This window comes from Zonotrichia albicollis, chromosome 5, assembly GCF_047830755.1.
Source record: "Zonotrichia albicollis isolate bZonAlb1 chromosome 5, bZonAlb1.hap1, whole genome shotgun sequence".
Taxonomy (NCBI): Eukaryota; Metazoa; Chordata; class Aves; order Passeriformes; family Passerellidae; genus Zonotrichia; species Zonotrichia albicollis.
The window spans coordinates 13825252-13843809 of NC_133823.1; the positions used below are offsets into that span (position 1 = coordinate 13825252).

An 18558-nucleotide genomic window follows, 5' to 3' on the forward strand; every position below is an offset into this window, starting at 1 on the left:
GCAAAAAACATTTCTGTACATCAACTGCTAATGTAACTTCTGCTTATTGCTGTGTAAAGAATTCCCTCCACCCAGTGTAAGTGGCTTTCTTGTTTTAATTGGTGTTGCAGGCAGGATGTACGTTTAGCTTTCTCAGTGTTTCGTCTGTGCTCAAATATTAACATAATAGTCACCACCATGACTAAATGCAAAACATTAAAAGCAGAGTTAAGTCCTAGCTTCCCATGCTTCCCCCCCCCCCCCATATTGTGAAACTATTTCTACACACTAGTAGTTATTTAATGGTAAACAAATTCTTCTTCTGGTGCTCCATCCTTTGGTACAGAGCTTGACAGGAACTAGTTTTAACTGTAAGCTCTGCAGGAAGCAGTTTTCACACTTGGAAGCAGAAGTAAATTTTTCATGAGATACCTTGCTGTACTATTTTCTGATTACTCAGAATTTTGTCTATCTATGCTATGATGCTTCAGTCCTTACACAGAATATGTTTGAAACTTCTCCATAGGAGCAATTATTTTTGCCTTCGGTGGCACAAAAATCTTGTGACTAGCCTGAAAGTTCAACCATTACCTTTGCATTTTCAAGAATTCACTCACTGTGATGCTTTTAGAGTGTCAAATATTTCTTCTCAGACATATATACACTTCACTGGGACAATTCACATGACCAAAACACATTAATACGGCTAGTACTACTGATTTAGTCATACAGATAATCCTGTTCACACAGAGACAGATTTCAGACACCTAATGAAGAAGTTGCATAATTTTACTTCCAAAATCTTTGAAAACTTATCTGTGCATTACTAACTCTTCCTCCTTCTCAACTCCAGTGACAAGACAGATATGGCTAAATTCATCTGGAACCTTCACCACAACTCACTGAAAAATATAGTCAGTTTTAAAGCTAAGTGCAAGACATGGAGAGCTAAATCACCATTAAGTACTTCCACTTAATTTCCATCACCATTATCAGATCTCTGTAGAGACTGCACCAGAGTTATCCCTAGGCTTGAAATTAATCAATGTTTTCTTCTGGCAGAGTAGAAAAAGACCCAGTAAGCAGTTTTAATTAAAAAAAAAAAGACATCTACTCACTAAGCAAATCACTGAAAAATTAACACTTGCAATAATTCACACTATTATTTAAAACTTGTTGAACAAGCTATAAAGCTTGAATATCTCCCTATTTTAAACTATTTTAATAGTTTTATAGAGTGTTTTGTTAGGTTCATTTTGCAAAGTTTTTTTTCAGTCATTCTAAAACCATTTTGAAAAACTAGTATGAATGGAAATGAGGCCTAGGTTCATTTTCTGAACCCAAGGAACTGCAGGTGGAAGAGGAGTGTGTGTGATGGATTTCAAAGCATCTCCTTTCGCCCTGTCCCCCCTTCAAACTGTTCTTTTGTAATTTCACCTCAACCTATTTTGTCCTGCTCAAAACTGGCAAATGAACATTCCCTTTATAAATATTTTTGCACAAGGGAAATATACATTCCCAGGAATTTACCAGGCAGTTCTTTGGTTCCTGCTCTTTGGTGCAGCTCAGCCACACAGCTTTTCCTGCACCACCACCCACGCTGGGGATCCAAGCACAGCAGTGGCCCAGCTGTGCTCAGCCCCTCACAGCCCCACACTGGGCTCCACACACAGAAACGTAACAGAGGGAGGGCTGAAACTCCACCTGCCCCTCTCCAACAGCGCAGGGAAGCTGAAACCACTGCACCTTCTGTCCCCACCTCCTCACACACCTGTACACCAGAAAGAGCAGTGTGGAAAATCCTCCTGTCCGCTCTACGTGGTTCATCTCTCCACCAAGGGTAATGAGCTAAGAATGCACATCTTTCGTAACAAAAAAAAAAACCCTGCCTGCTGTCCCTGCTGCCACTTTCATTGGCTAGTCCCGTAATAAGAGTGACAATATCTACCACAGTCATGGGTACACAATTTATGGCAGAAAATGGCACAACAGAAACTGAAGAACAAAATATAAAAAGAAGTAGATTCATTTGTCATGGCAATCACCCAGTAGTAGCTGTATGTGAATTACTGCCCAATCCAGGTACAAGCTCAAGTACACATAAGAGCTCCTGAGAAGATGAGAAGCTTTATTTTAAGACTCTTAAAAGTGCAATTCTTATTGCATTCTTACTGAGCTTTAGAAAATTGTCAAGAACCCCCCTCACCTTTCTCAGGCTTTTCTCATCTCAAACTTGAATATGAGTCCTATTTCTCATTTCACCTCATCATTTCAGATACATTCCATTATCCTCAAAGCAAACCCACACTACACTACTTATCACATTAGCTCTCACAGCACCATGACATTTCCTGAGAGACTGCCAAGGAAATTGAGGTTTCCCAAAAGATATCTCAAGTCTGGGACCTGGGGGCATCCTGGCATAATTCATCTCATGGTCCAGATTTCCAGAAGAACCTTTCATTCAAGCAGCCCATTCAAGTTCAAATCTGCAAAGCAAAACCATAACAAGCTGTACTAACATCCTTGAAGAAAAAAAGAAGGTTCAGATAGTGGTAATTTGGAAGTGATGGAACAATTTGCAGAACTCAGATTTTTTCAAAACTAACATGAATTTTCCTTTCCTACCCCAAGGCAGTGAGGTGATTGCTCTTGGACAGACAGCTTGCCTTTAAGATTTATAACACAATCTGATCCTCAGGAGAACTGCAAAAATCACATTTGAAGGACAGAACAAAGAGAGAAGACACTACAACTCTCACCTATTTCTTGCAAGATTCACATTTGCAAAATACTATTTACCTTCTCTGATAAAAATACTCTGGAAGGAATACAGCATAAATATAGATCTTTTTCTGCACTAAGTTTGCTAACAGTGAAATATATAACAAGCTATTTGTAAACTTGCTTTCCAATTCAATAAGAAAAATAATATGCCATAGCAATACATCAACATCTTGTTTACCAAGTTCCATTTTTCTCCACTGGAAACAACAAAGCTGGCTTGGCAGGCGTTCAGGGGAACAGAGATGAGCATTTTGTTGGACTGACACCCTGACAGCCAAGAACACAAAACATTCCACAAATGTTGGAAGGGTGCAAACAGAAGGAGCAAAAACAACTTTGGGGGGGGGTGACACACATCAGCTCACTGAGGCACACACATCAGTGGCTCAGGAAATACACCACAAGTATCGCTGGCAGCAACAGAAACCAAAGTTTCCTCCCCACAACAAGCCTGAGCGAGCAGACAGCCCCTTGCTCAGGGAACAAAAACAAGCACCACCTTTCTGCTGCACAGCAAAAGCCTCCAAGAGGTCAAGTGAGGACTACTCCTCTGAAATCAAATAATTTCTTCACAGCCAGAAATTCATGTACACCAATCAACACACATTCAGCTCACCCATGCTCTACACCTGCATCCAAGTTTGTATTGTAAGAAGGTGCCCTGAATAGCACTAAAACATTTTTATCATCTAGACAAAAATTCCATAAACCCAAAGCTGACAGTAATAATTCTACAAACCATCTCACTAATTAATTCCACTCTATGGAAAGAAATCATCCCATTTTTATACTGTTTTGTACTATGACATCACCTACCCTGCACAGGTCAGCTACCCTGCACAGGTCAGACTAAAAGATCAAGCATATGAACAAACCTGTGGATTATGATAGACAAAACAGCAATAATAAGCATTTTTACCTGTGAACAATTAAAATAATTTGTATTCCATGAACTGCATGACTTCATTTGCAGAAAGTTTTCCTCTTTCAATCTTCAGATTGTCACAAACAAGTGGAATTACCATAAAACTGTGTTGCACATTTTTCGACTCACTACTGACTCAATACTCAGATTATTTTACTCTGCTCACATGATTCTTCTTTTATTGAAGAATCTTCTTTTACTTTTTTTTCTCAGCAATACTTTTTCTTCCTCTTTATTTGGTCTCAGATATTGAACACAATATAAATGGAAGCTTTCCTTAGGGAAAAATAATCTGAGCTATCAAAAGCCCAGACCAAATGGATCTCCTGGTCATGAACTAGATCCCTCATGCAAACAGAACAAGACAGTGTCAGCAACACTTTAGATAACAATATCAATACTTAGTCCAATGGTGACAGGTTTTTTTTCAAAGAAGATGTGCCAATATATATTGGTAAAATAGCATGGATCATGGAGCTGCTGCCACCAAACTCTACAGCAGGTCAACATGCTGAACAACAGTAAGTCCAAAAAAGTCCTGGAGACACAAATATCCACACCTAGCTGTTCCCAATTTTCTGCACAGCAACCACTGTGTTCTCTAAGGTAATTTTTAGGAACCTGTCTGAAAACAAATGTGGCAAAACTGCAAAGCATCCTGCTACAGAGAGATGATAGGAGGTGCTCAGTGGAAAAAGCCCACAATTTCACCATACATGAAAACATCCTAAACCTGCTAATGAAATTCTCAGACCCCTCTCCTGTGTTAAACCTGTGCCCAGCACATCACCTGACTGAACATACACAGTAATGAAATATTTCTTCCGGTCTATTGTACATGGAGTGTGCAATTCCAACCAGCTCTCAGGTACTTGCAAACAAAACATTCTATTTAGCCATCACATCAGCTTACAAGAGTCTTTTGTACTTAGACAGCAACTAAAACTTTCCTGATACACAGTTCGCACATTTTAGCTGCAAAAAAACCACCACGAAATGGGCACAACTCTGCAAAAAAGTCTAAATTATCCTGAAGATCTTAATAATAATTGAGAAGTGACTGAACCATTCATAATGTACTTTATAATTTCTTTAATGTTTAAGTATATTTATGTGGCTTTTAAAACTCTGCACCATATCCTAACTGGTAACAGGAAACTGTGGATGGTTAACTGAAACAATGGGGGACCCATTTTCATCATTGCTCAAAAAAAAGCAGCAGTCTCAAGCTCACCATAACATTTAAGAAAATTCTCAAGGCACTGAAACACTTAAGATCATTTGTAATCACTTTATTTTAATTTTCCATTCCTCCATCCCACATGCTCAAATTAATGAAACATTTCTGTAAAATACCACCCTGAACTATGCCATATTTTCCTAAGCTCTACAGCAGGACAAAATACAGTATTTTGCTTTGTTGTGCTTGGTGTTTGTGATCAATAACACTACGTTACAGTGTCTGCTGACTGTAGAGAATCTTTCTTTCAAGGGAACACTTGCAAACTGTCCACATTCAATATTTCCCTTTCACAAATGCCTTAAAAAGTCTAACAGCAGTGTGGAGTCACACGTTCACGCTACTAAATGACATTGAGCATGACAATTAAGAAGCAGCAAATGCACTAAGTGCCAGCTTGAGTAAGGTGAAATCAAGTGCCATAAAAGCTGGGAAAGACATGGAATTACTGATTTTCTACTACCAAGAGATTCCTGCCCATCTTCCACTCTGCAAATGACAGTTCATAATTTCATTTGAATTTTTCATCTGTATGGACAAACCAAAATAACTTTTAAAACAGTTCAACAATTACACTTTTTGAGAAGGCAACTTGAAGAGTCTTATTTTTCCTGTAATATATTTACAAGAGTCCACAATTCATTTTCAGCAGAGTTTTGTAAAACCCTATTCTTGCACATAATTTTGCAGACAGCCACGTTCATTTATCTCTCTGCAAATCAAGGTAAATTTTACAAGATTTTCTCAGAGTAAACTAGGTCTGCCTATGGCAGACCAATGGGTGACAAAAGATAAATTAGCAGAAAAACATTACAACTAGAAAATTAGGCACTTTTAGACAGCACATAAGAAAATATTTAACGCTAAAAATATAATGATATGGCAACAAGAATCAATCACAAACATCTGAAAGTCATTTGTTAGCTGATGAAACCACCCCAAGTCAAACAAAAAGCTGCAATTTACTCACAAAGCCAAATTTAAGCCTAGATGCAACTAACAGGGACTGGCAACAACAGATCTAGGACTGTCTTTTAAGGATCTCTACACTGAAATAGCTCTGATGCATCTACAAATACACAAAACAAAAATGCAACAAAAACCACTGCCACCTTGTCCATGGGCTTTTTATCTGAACAAGAACACTTTATCATGGTTATTCAATCCTGTCCTCTGTAAATGTTTAAAACCTCCTTGTCCATTCCCCAGCTCAAATACTTTGGTATTATTCCCCCATCTCCAGAGCACCTACTATGAGAAATTTTTCCATCCCTTATTTACTGCTTCACAAAATACACGTTTATTATGAAAAATGAACAACCATTCTAATGTTACAAATGAACTCAAAAGGTCTTAATGAGAGATGTTACTTAATAGTAAAACTTTTTTTTATTATTCCAAAGGTAATTGAAACCAATTAAACTAACAGTTTTATTAACATATATATGCTATGTCATACAGTACATTAAACAGTGCCAGCAAAAAAATGGCACTCAGACCACTCCAAGCCATCAGCAATTTTACCCTGTGCTCTTTTGTCCCAGGATGGCAAATATCTTTATCTTGGAATTATTAGAATTCTGTAACCTTTTCATGACAAATTGGTCAATACTAACATATTTTCACAAAAGCTTTCAGCTAAACAACCATTTGTTCTGCAGAGATCGAACACCATATGTAGAGGTATTTCAGCACTACCATCACGAAAAATATGACAAGTTAGAGGTTAAAAACATTCTCCAAAGAGCTCTGTCAAATTTTAAAGGGGGAAAACCTACAGGATTGTGTCCTAATTTCCACACTACTTTACTTTTTCCTACTTTATTAGCCTGAAAAAAAATGTGCAAATGACAGACTAGCCAAAAACCTTTTCTTCTTGTTCCACTTTCAATGAGTTGCAGAACAAACTATTTGATCTTACCAGTTTCCAAGCAGTCTGTCTAGGCATCCAAGTTTATCAACAAGAACCATTCAAGCCTCCCTGCTTTTAAACATACCCAAACTGAAAAGCTTGTTTAACTGGCCTATTAGGCTCTGTGATTGATTTCTTGACATGTCCAATAAATCATCTTTCTGGTTTTGTGATAAGATTTCAACTTTTCATTGCCTGCAATCTATATATCAGATGGCAAAAAAGCTAAAATCTACTTCTCTGGACCTCCAATAGCACATACAGCTTGCTTCTGAGCTCAAGTTCTCATCCTAGTTTTTAAGCACAGATACTAACTGCACATTAATTTACAGAAGACTTTCCTAGTCCAGCTCCACACTAAATATTTTCCAAGTAGGCATTCAAGACTGCTGTACTGTCATGCCATGGACAATACTCAAGATATACTGTCTGGAACTATCAGCAATCTCCCCATGCAAATCTGCTACTTGAATTTCAAGTTTCTAGGAAATTCCCTAATACCTAACAAAGCTCAGTGACACAGTAAAAAGTGTTCCATGAGAGAAAGACGCAGGTTTCACAAGAAGTATCACATGAATTTTCTGAGTACAAGATTGCTTTACATAAAATACCTGCAAACCATCTCTCACCATGGACCTCTGATCCTCAGATAGAGACGAATGAGCCATAGGACACATGACACAGCACACACATTAGTCTCTTTTTCAGGTACATGACACAGGGGAAACTTGTGACACACACAGTCCTACACATGGCACCGCCACAACTCAGAAGAAAAATTCTAAGCTTTTTCTCCAAAGTGGAAGTACAAAAAGAATAGCAATGTTCTGGCAGCTCAAAACCAAACCACTCATTGAATACACTCTTATCACAGCTACCCTAAGAGTCATGTTGTATGAAAAGCTGTTGGATATTTTATGGTATTAAAAAATTAAGTATGAATTAACTTGTGCTCTTAATTGAGTGGTATCACAGGTCTCAGTCACTGACTTTTGGCTTATTTCTGTACAATCCCTCCAGCCTAAGACACACAGCTTCAAGGCACAGGAGGGCATTCAGCTCCTTCATGGTACATCACAGTCCCAAAATGGTGGCTCAGTTACCAGAGCTAACTTTTCCTCAGAAGTCTAAGCTCATGGGACACTCAGAGGCTTGAGCCAGGTGTGCATTTTGAGCAGCATAACCTCCTACAAAATAACTCTTCTGAGTTATGAATCCTTCCTTCTCCCTCCAAAAAGGCTGTAGGCTTGGGGCACACCCCAGCAGCACAGACCTGCCCATGCCAGACTAGAAATTATTTCCTTTCCTGGGTATTTCCACCAGGTAATGCACAATATTTTTTTTTCATTACTTACTGGATACCTGAATAATGTACAAAATACTGCATAGTCATATGTGGACTAAAAATACCTGCTATGTTATTTTGGCCAATCTGCCATTTTTTCTAGCAGTCCCTACAAAAGTAAGAAATGGTAAAACTCACGTTTCAGAGCCTTCCTGTGGGTGCTGGGAGATGAACATCTCCAAAGCAGCGTCCCAGAAGTGACACCATCAAACATGATACTAACATCTGAAGGGAGTCAGAGAGAATTCAGGATTTTATTTCCAGTGCTGGCAGAGGATCACACCTATGCCCAAGTTGCCTTCTGCACGTTCCCAGTTGCCAAGGAAAGGAGTCAGAGCCACATGCACTGCACAGCAGTGCTGCACAGAGCCTTAATCTCATTACGTGATAAACACTCCTGTCACCGAACACGCCACGTGCTGCACGCCCAACTGGCTGCTTCAGTCCTTTCCTGGCATCAGCTGAGTGCACTGGGAGCTCTGTGACAGCAAGAGGCAGGAATTCAGGGAATTCCTGGGAATTCAGCACATACTGAACAGGAGAACAGCCTAACACAACAGACTTGAAGAGTGCACATGAGAAACGCCCAAGGTCCCCTGTTCAAAGCATCATCATCATCATCACAGCTGTCCCTGCCCACAAGAGTCCCTGTCCCCTCACATCTGGCACAAGGCAGCATTTTCACGGGACCAACCACTCCTATACAAAGAGCCACTGGCCACTGCAGAGGGCACAGCCAACAACTCTTTCCCAGTGTGGTAAATCCTACCAGTAATACCAGCTGACCAACTCGGGAGTTGAATCACCATGGCAAGAGGCCATAATTGTAACGTCTGTACTAAAACCTAGGAAATTCTTCAAAAGCAGTGAAGCTGTTAAGAAAGAAAGAAGTGAAGTCACTATCCCTGAAAGAGTTCAAGTAGTGGCTGGATGTGGCACTTAGTGCTGTGGTTTAGTCAGCACAGTGGATGGTGTTCAAAACTTGGACTCAATTATACTGGAGGTCTGTTCCAACCTAAATAGCTCTATGATTCTATGAAATTAATTAATAGTTGACTCATTGCAGGACAGAATCATCACAGTGAAAATAACAAAGGTCCTACGTTGATGTCAATTTTATTTTTATCCTGGCACATCCTACAACACTTGTAAAATATTCCCATGTTCAGAACTAGATTTATTTTTCCCAGCTGTCCACATATGACAAACAGGCAGGACAGGAAAGGATCTCCCTGCTCACTAAGCCCAACTTCTGAAACCCCCACGGAAGCCAGCAACATAGTTACTCTCTGACAGAAAAAACATCATCAAAACAGCTATTTTAATATTTCCCCTCACCCCCAACACAGCAGTCACAAGGCATCCCAGGAACTCCTTACCCTGTTAGAATTTATTCTTTCATTGCAGCACACTCATGGACAGGCTACACCAATTTACTCCTTACGAGCTCAAAATAGTTCTGTTCTCTCCCTGATGTTTACACATATTTATGTGTAGAGTCTAAGGCTGCTTTCTCATTTTCACAGAATACACAAAGCCAGGCCTGAGTTTCTCTAAAGAAAGAGGACTCGAGCACGGCTGGTGAAGTCTAGGCAGCAGCCATCACACACATACCAGGTTATGTGGAAAACTAAACAGCCCAAAAGCACCAGGTCTCATACACTTACTGACAGATATTTATTGTTTTTCACAGGTTTTCATTGCTCAAAAACACTACTTACAACGTGTGCCTTCTTAGAGCTTCTTCCTGCTTACTCAGTTGTGAACCCCAAGAGAAAAACCCAACCTAAGAAAGCTGCTGGCATCAAGACATAGATGTCTATTTATAAAAATATACCTTTTCCTAAATATAATTTATTAAACATTTCTGGGGATGTGGTTAACAGATTCCAGTTTGAGCCTTGTATTCTCCTAGGAGGAGAAGGTGAAACCCCTTCATGATGGTGAAACCCCATTATGCACCAAATGTTAATAACATTTTACATTTCAATTAATTTATTGACTTCTAAAGAATTTTTACTTGAGCTGTAAAATTTTTACTTGAGCTGCTGCTTAAAATAGCACCTTCAAGACTTCCCATTGTCATACACCAGAACTGTATTTGCTTTTTTCAAGACAGGTCAACAAATGCATCTTACATATGAACAGAGTTAGTTCTCAATCTTGCAATCAGTTATTGACTGGGGGGTGTTTGCTATGATGTTTTCATTCCAAAATTTCACTTATAGCAACAGGGCAGAGCTCTGTCAGAACACGTTTTCTGACCAGTATGTTTCCTATTCACTTCTAAAATGAGCAAAATAGACATTGAAGTTGGGTCCATTTGAGTTCCAGCAGTGCTGTTAAGATTCCAAATTACCCCAAGCAGATTCTTACTCTCAAAGTCTATTTGCAGAGCTCCAATTTTAGGACACTTCCATTCAGCTCTGCAGAGCCTAAACAGGCTTTGGACTTGGCAAACAAAGTAAGAATTCGCAGTCATTTTGAAAGAACGTAAATTACTATGTCCAAACTAAAAGGTATTGCATTTTCTCTTTCTCCAGGCAGGCCCTTTAACATTGCTGCCTTGGTTTGCTTACTTCTTAGGAGAAATTAAAAAAAGAAAAAAAAGCCAAGAAAGAAGAAACATCTGTGGGAACAGCTGCACAAATACTGCAACTGCCAGAGGAATTATTTCTTTCTAGCATCCAGCATTTCTGGGTTTGTGTGTTGCAACACTTGGTAGTAGATAATCACAGTGACTATCCGTGCATGTGACACACAATTTTGATCTCCATCACAGACAAGAGGCAAGAGCTCAACACCAGCCCACCACAGACATACACACACAGAAAAACAACTGGAAACCCAAACTCTTGCAAGAATTGTCTAGAGGCTCCACAACAAAAAAGCTTATACAGCAAGCAGGCTGCTTGCTCCAACTTCTGGACAATCAAAATTCCATGGTAGCTAGTTTATAGTTATAAGTGCAGGTACAGCACAGCTTTTCCCTTCATCATTATCTCACCTTTAACAACAACACTAAGACCCCAAATTACTCAGAACACTTTCCAAGACAACACTCTGAAATAAGGTAATGATGTCACTAAATAAACAAGATTTCCAGAAGTCTGTCTTCATCTCCTAGATACACATCTGTATTCACATACTTGTCTTTGAACTGCAGCAACCTGTTATGCTCCAACAGGAAGGATTAAAAATGAGTTTATCATATTCTGTGCTATATATTGATAACTGCACAATTCTTATTTCTCAGTCCCGGCCCAAGTAGGTAAAGCAAATATGATTAAAACTCCATTACAGTGATAACCAACTAAATTCAAGTCACTGGTTCTAAATACACACAGCAACAAGATCTTGAAGCTAGTGTAAAATGCACAGTTTGTTTAGGAGCTACTGAAACTTTTTTCCTCCTCCAAAATACTGAAAGAATAATCAATCAATATGGCCATGGAGGGAAGTCACCTCATCTAGCTGATCCACAGAGCAGGATTTGAAGAATGAGAAGCGAAGTTAATTGCCTGCAGCCTCTGCATCGTTTTTCTTTCTCAAGAAACTCAAGAGGGGCCTTAAGCATACTTTAAGTCACCCTTGACTGTAGCACTCTCCCATTTGCTAAACAGTCATTTAGCACACTGGGATTGCTGCAGCACGGCAGCACTTGAGCTCCTTCATCTTCCACCTCTACACAGTCAGCTGTCAGGCTGGGTACACAGAAAAAGCCTTATCTGACCAGGATCCAGCAGGCTTCAGGGGGTCTGCTGCACTTGAATTGATATGATCCATTGTTATTCCTTCTCTAAATACTCATCCTGTAAGACCATGCCTACACATTCCTGCAGCACTGCCTGGAAACAAAATGGTGATGAATCTTTTTGCTTTCCATTTTCAAAGATGACAACTTGCTTTGCACCAGCAGCTCTTATCCTTCCTTGTATCCACACATTCCTAGCTGAAGAAGGCAGCCCCCCTTCATGATCTGCTGAGGTCATTCAGCTCCTTTTCATCAAGCCACAAACAAAATATCAGATCTTTTTTCGCTCCATATAAGTAATACTAAAATAACAGAGTCAGAACTGAACAAATGGATGGCTACAATGGGACAGAAAGAATTCATCCAGCCCAGCATCCCATCTCCAACTGTGACTGGAGCAAAACCTCAGGGAAGCAGGACAGCTAAGACAAGCAAGCAGCAATATTTTGGGCTAGCTATCCCTTAAAACTGGGTTTTCCTTTTACTAATCCCTACACTGCAAACACTTACTAATTAGACCTTACTTACATCTTGTGCACAGTATTACCTCCTTTCATTTGTTTTGAGCCTGCCACCATCACTCCTGGACACACCCTGGGACTTCTCTACTGAAAAATAAGGGAGGAAGAAGCAGCGTCTGTTTATCCTTTTCCTGCCACTTGTTAGTGAAGTTTCCTCACTCATCTCATCTCCAGGCTGAAAAGTTCCCGCCTGCTGCACTGTTTTCTCACAGAAGCTGTGCTGTCCTTGACCATTCTTTTCATTCTTTTCAAGACCTTTTCCAGGTCCAACTAGAACCTTCCTCCCCTGATGTCACCTCCATCCTCCTTCCCATTTTTCTTAGCACAGCACAGCATGTGGTAGCTGGGGGAGGTCAAAGATACAGCTATAGAAAGGCAGCTTATGGAAAATCCAGGATGCTGTTGCCAGAGCTGAGGTCAAGTCAACCAAGCAAGGATTAACTGCAAGGCCACTTTCTCTGCCTGCTGCAGGAGCAGCCTGCCTGCCCCTGGAAGGCAGTGAGCTCCCTCTGGATATCACTAACTGGGAGAATCAAACATGCTTTTTCTTTGATTAGTGTGGTCTGGGCCAAAATGTGTTGGCTATTTCCTTATTTTGAGCTATTTCCCTGTTTTGCAGGGAGGCAAATTGCTGGGTTTTACTAATGCTCCATGATTGTTCACTTTGACAGGCCAAGAATACCAGCCCACTTGAAATTTAAGTTCTGTTTCCTTTTCTTTGTTAACAAATTGCTGTTCTGAAAGCAAAGGTAAATGTGGGAAAAGAACCATGGGAACACACCAACTACTTCTTGGAAGTAACACACATGAAAAATTTGCTAAAAAGCTACTAATCATAATTGCCATTACACAAAATCGCACAAAACTCAGTACAGGAAAATGAAAGGCATTTCATGACAAGAAACTGTACACTTGGCCAAGGAATTCAACATGTGCTGAGGTTTGTCTCATTGAGCAATGGAGCATGAGAGCCCCCCAAACTAACAAGCACAACAGTAAACAATACAAGTTTGTTAAAGTTAAAAGCAACGAGCCTGTGTGTTCCTGCAAGACCCTTGGCTTGATGGTGCATGACATTTTCATTAGAAAAGCCCAATGAAACTCGAGCTGAGCCAAGCAGACAAAATTAATTCAAACATTTAACAGATAAGTCAAAGACCATGACCGTAAACAAAAAAAGCACCATGCCGCAGGTGGCTCCGAGTCTCCAAGCAATTATCTTATTTTGCAGTGTAACCAACGACTCGGAAGAAAAATGAAGAAAAAAAAAAAAGATCATGACTGCTCAGTTGTGCAGGTGACAAATACCAAAGTGACAAATTACAAAGAGGAAAGGCCACTGACAGCCAGCCGTCTGTCTGTCTGTCTGTGCACCAGTCTGTGTCTCCTTGTTCAGCAGGTGCTCAACTTGGGGAGAACTGACAGCACCCAAGAGCATCTTCTCTGGAAGCCATTTCAAAAAGTGTTGGAAGAGAGAAAGGGAGAAGAAAATGAAGCAATTAAGAAACTGTATTTTCCACTTTTAAAAAACGAAGGTAAAGAAAAAAACAGTAACTCTAGAGAAAGCAGAAATTTGGACAGAGAAAGCTATTAAATGTACAAAGAGCTAATAAGAACCAGAGCTAACAAAGCTGGTGGTCAAAAACACACAGTAAAGATGACTGATGATAATTACACCAAGTTAATATATTGTAGAGTCTATCAAAAGTCTTTGTTGGCAAAACAGGGTATTATTCACAACTAAATATGATCTAGTTTATAATGGAAGCTAATCAAGGCCTATTACAGTTTATTCTGGATCCATAATCAATTAAATACAAAATCAATTTACAGTTCACTCCAGTGCTTACCATACCCACTTTCATCACCCAAATGTAACTGGCAAAATGGTGAAATGGAAGGAAAGAGTCAGGAAACATACAAGAAGCTGCTATGCTGCTGAAGCACATCCATCTTTGACATGTCTAGCATTTTCATGTATTTTTGAGTGCTTGCAATTAAAAAACCTACAACCTAATCAACATTTTTCTAAATAAATGCAGGCAACAACTATAAAAAACAATGCTAACTTGAAATCCTTCCTTTAGCATAATAATAGAAATTAACACACTAAATCCTACCTCTCACACTTTCTACATGAAGCAAGAGAATCTAAACTGGAAATTTGGCTTCTTTTGTCTTTTTAAGTTTCTCCCAAGACTGGCAGCAGAGTAGCAAGTGTCATTAAAAGCTGTGTGTTTCTTTATCATCCAACACTATCAGGCACTTACCTTACCTGGAGTCTTGGACATAACAGAATGCCAAGTTCCAGACTTGGAACTGTACCAGATACACTCCTGCCATGTTTCTCTTGGTTTACAACACCAAGGCAACCTTTTGTTTTCCTCCCTGGCTGAAAGCTAACATACATTCATCCTCAAATCAGTGTACAACACAAATGACACACCAATATGATGAATTATCACACTCTGTTCCAGGAGATTATTTTAAAATAAAAGTGTATCGAGCATTCCCTCTGCCCAGTATAGAGAAAGCCAGTTAATAGCTCCAGGAATGAAACATACCTCCAAAGGCCATCAGATCACAATAAACACAAAAAAAGTCTACACAGAAGACAGTTAAAGTTAGCAGATGCAAAACACTTCTAACTACCCACCATGAATTTCAGCTAGTTGGTTTTTTTCTCCTTCTGCCTGGTGTGCTTTATAACAAAACACCAAAATTTTGAATCAAGCAGCAAGATGTGACTGTGTGCTACAGCTGCACAGGGAGGTCACAGAGAGTTTTGATTCTGGCTGCTTCTGAAGAGATGACCTTATCAGAACTTCAAATTATTACCTGGTCCATGTCTTAAAGGGATCCTGATTTCTGTCTGTCTAAACTCCATCTTCAGAAAAATGAACCTAGTTACACAACCACTAACAGAAGTGATCTATGAACCACTCTGCAAACCCAGGAGAGGTACACGTCAAAGGAACAACCCAGAGCCTCCCTCTCACCTGACCCCAGCAGCCCATTGCCCCAAAAACACAAAAGAAGTCATGCCTTCCACACTAAACCATGTTTTCAGTTGAATTTTCTATACGGCTTTACATTTGTTACTTAATTACCATGTTGTTTGCTGGGATTTTTTTTGTTTGATTTGGCATTTTTGGCAGGGGCATCCCCTTTATTCCAGACTAGACTTTTAGTGTTTGATGAAACTGACTAGGTTAAGTAAAGAACAGGAGAAGAAAAATGCAGCTGAGAGACAGGACAACAATGAAAGAAGAGGCAGTCTAATAACTTTAGATACCATGCACAAGGAAACAAGCTTTAGGCACATTTATTTTTTACATTAAGTCACTATCACGCACAAGAAGATGCCTTTTGCAATAACAAAACCTGCCACAACATGAAAATTTCACGGGACTGGAGACAGGCACTTGACTCTCAATCCTTCCTTCTCTCTACCCCTGCCTGTCTTCTGTGACTATGAAATTACACTTAAATGATTATTAGCCAGGACAAGATATTGTGCTCCTTGTACTGCTCAGTCCCACTCCCATAATTCTTACCCCAGGAGGAATCCTGAGTGTACAGAATTTACTGTCACCTCCTAGGTACAGAACTACTGTGCAACAGAAGAACTTACCAGCATCTTAATACCCACTGATCTAAGAGTTATCACCATCCTCTCTCAGCAACCATGCTAGTGGACAAACAGAATTCAGCTTAACATTAGATAAATTCTGTGTTATGAAGACACTGTGCTACAGAGTAAATTTCTTATTTCTGCCTATACAGGAAAAAGGTACCCATCCAAAAAAACCCCACTGTTTACTTCCAATCATCTGTTGCAGAAATTTTTATAGCATCAAACATTAATTATTTAATACTCTCCACCCTGTTGGAAGAAGCAAACTCCCAAACTAACAACATACATACATATTGCTGCGAAGGAAGATAGAGACAAATATTACCTTCAATTTCCTTCCCAGGGAAGGAAAAAGACAACACAACTACTCCCTTGTGTTGAAAAGAAATCCCCTCAGAGGCTCTAAAGATCCGTGGAAGACTGTAGTCACTAAAGAGTTAGGCAAAGGGCTCATTTCAAAGTCTGTCCCAATGAGGACCTTATCTATCAAATCCTTCAGCAAATACTTATGTAGAAGGAAGAAGATTTTAACACAACCATTACAAAACTGCAGAAAGCACAAAGGGATTTGATTTATATTCCAGTCAACAAGTAGTCAGATGACACACTCAGCCTGTACCCCTGAAACCAACAACAGTGGATCCTGTTAGGAGGCATTTAGCACTAAGAAACAACAGCACAGCAGAACACTGAAAGATGCCCGCACACAGACGGAGAGCAGACGAGAACAGCCGGCTCACACATACTCAGCGGTGCCCGGTCCGACAGAGCCCGGTTCCGAGCCCGGTCCCGGCGGTACTCACCCGGCGCTGCCCGCCCTCACGCAGGGCCGCCCCGCTGCCCCATACACGCGGCGGCGGCTCGGGGCACGCTCGGCACCGCCTGATTCCAGCCCGGCTGCGCTCACAAGTTTCTCCTCCTGCCCCCTCCTCCCTCAGCCGCTCAGGCGACCTGTGCGCAGGCGGGGCTGCCGCCAGCAGCACCAGCACCATCCCACGGGGGCTGCCGCGCTGCCCCGGGCGCCGTGTGAGGGTGATGGATAATGTGCGATGTGCCGTGTGCGCCGGCCGAGGGGCCGGGGCGGCCCGTAGGACCAGCCCCCGCGGTTCGGGTTTCACGGGCAGCTGGCAGCCCCGGGGCGCGCCGCCGGAGGAACGCGCCTGCCTTCCCAGACGCTCTGGGAATGCCAGCGCCGGGACACCCGCCGGGAGCCGTCCGGGCTCCCTGCTGTCCCCCTAACCCTGCCACGCTCCAAGGGGACGGCCCGAGATCCTGCGCAGAGTTTTGCCGCCCCCTCTGCTTTCTCCTTTGTGCCTGTGGTGCAGCTTTAGGCGACTGAACACAGTCGGAGCAGCCCCGGCTCATCCACTTCCAACAGCACCTCTGCAACTCAGCGCGGCTTAGCTCTCTGAAAAACACATTGTGTGATTTTACCCATCCCTGGGCCCGCACAACGAGGGTCCAAAGGCCCAGCTCTGACTCAAGTGCACAGCAGAAATCTGGGAATTAGGACGGAAACTGCAGCCCTGGTTGGGTTTCGGGAGCTGCTGTCCGCCCCGTGGATGGCAGGAGTGATGCCTGCTCCCGGGTGACTCAGGGCTGCACTCTGCTTGTCTCCATCCTGAGGGCAGTGAATGACATGGAACCCCCGTCCTCCCTTCTGCCACACCGCAGTATTGGTTTTGGTGGAAACAGCCTTCCTCGGAAAACCCTAGGTGCTGTGTTTGCTGGTCTCCTCTTTCAGATCCTCATCACGAGACAAAAAGCAGTTTCTAATGCAATACCACCATGAGATCATAGGAAAAAAATTACTAATAATGATAGCTGAAGAGGGCACATCATCACATTTTGAAGCCCAAGTAGGGTTCAGCTGACTGTACGCACTAACAACAAATCCTTGCACAGTTTCAGCTACACGTACCAGGCATGTGACATTCCTCTAATGACTGGAGCTAGAAGATCTGTAAAAACCAGAAAATTGTTTTCCATGAGAATCTCAGTATCTGATGAGTGCAACTTGGACAAATGTAGACCCACTCCCACCGACTTCCCTCTGATGACCCATTTCTCACAATTCTGTGTTTGCTGGTTCCAGCTCCGCCCAATGTGAAAGCGCTCAAAAATCCTCAGTATCACAAGAATAGGTACAACCTTTTGAAAGCAATCAGTTTTCTGATTTATTCTTCAGATTTATCAGGTTTTTCAATAGATGATGTCTGAAGAATATTTACACAGTGTAGCAGGTGGCATGTCATAGCTTGCAGCAGTGATAAATGGGGTACCACTGCACTGGAGAAGCTTCTACTTTTAACAGAAACAAAATAATTCAGGTACCTGGTTATCCATACTAAATCAAACCTCTGAACTCTGCTTGTCACTAATGAAGCAGGAAGGGCTGGGGCCTGCTGCAGTATCACTACATTTAGTAGTAGGGGCATACTACTAAAGGGGAATACCC

General features: G+C 41.2%; 1 protein-coding gene across 1 annotated transcript in view; it reads right to left on the reverse strand.

The window, feature by feature from the left end:
• The window catches only part of ARHGAP24 (Rho GTPase activating protein 24), a 192353-nt gene extending 175008 nt beyond the window's left edge, over window positions 1-17345 (reverse strand). The window contains exon 1 of the mRNA XM_005485331.4: window positions 16904-17345. The gene's annotated coding sequence lies outside the window, so the exon portion shown is untranslated. The remainder of the gene's footprint in view (window positions 1-16903) is intronic.
• Window positions 17346-18558: the final 1213 nt, after the last annotated feature.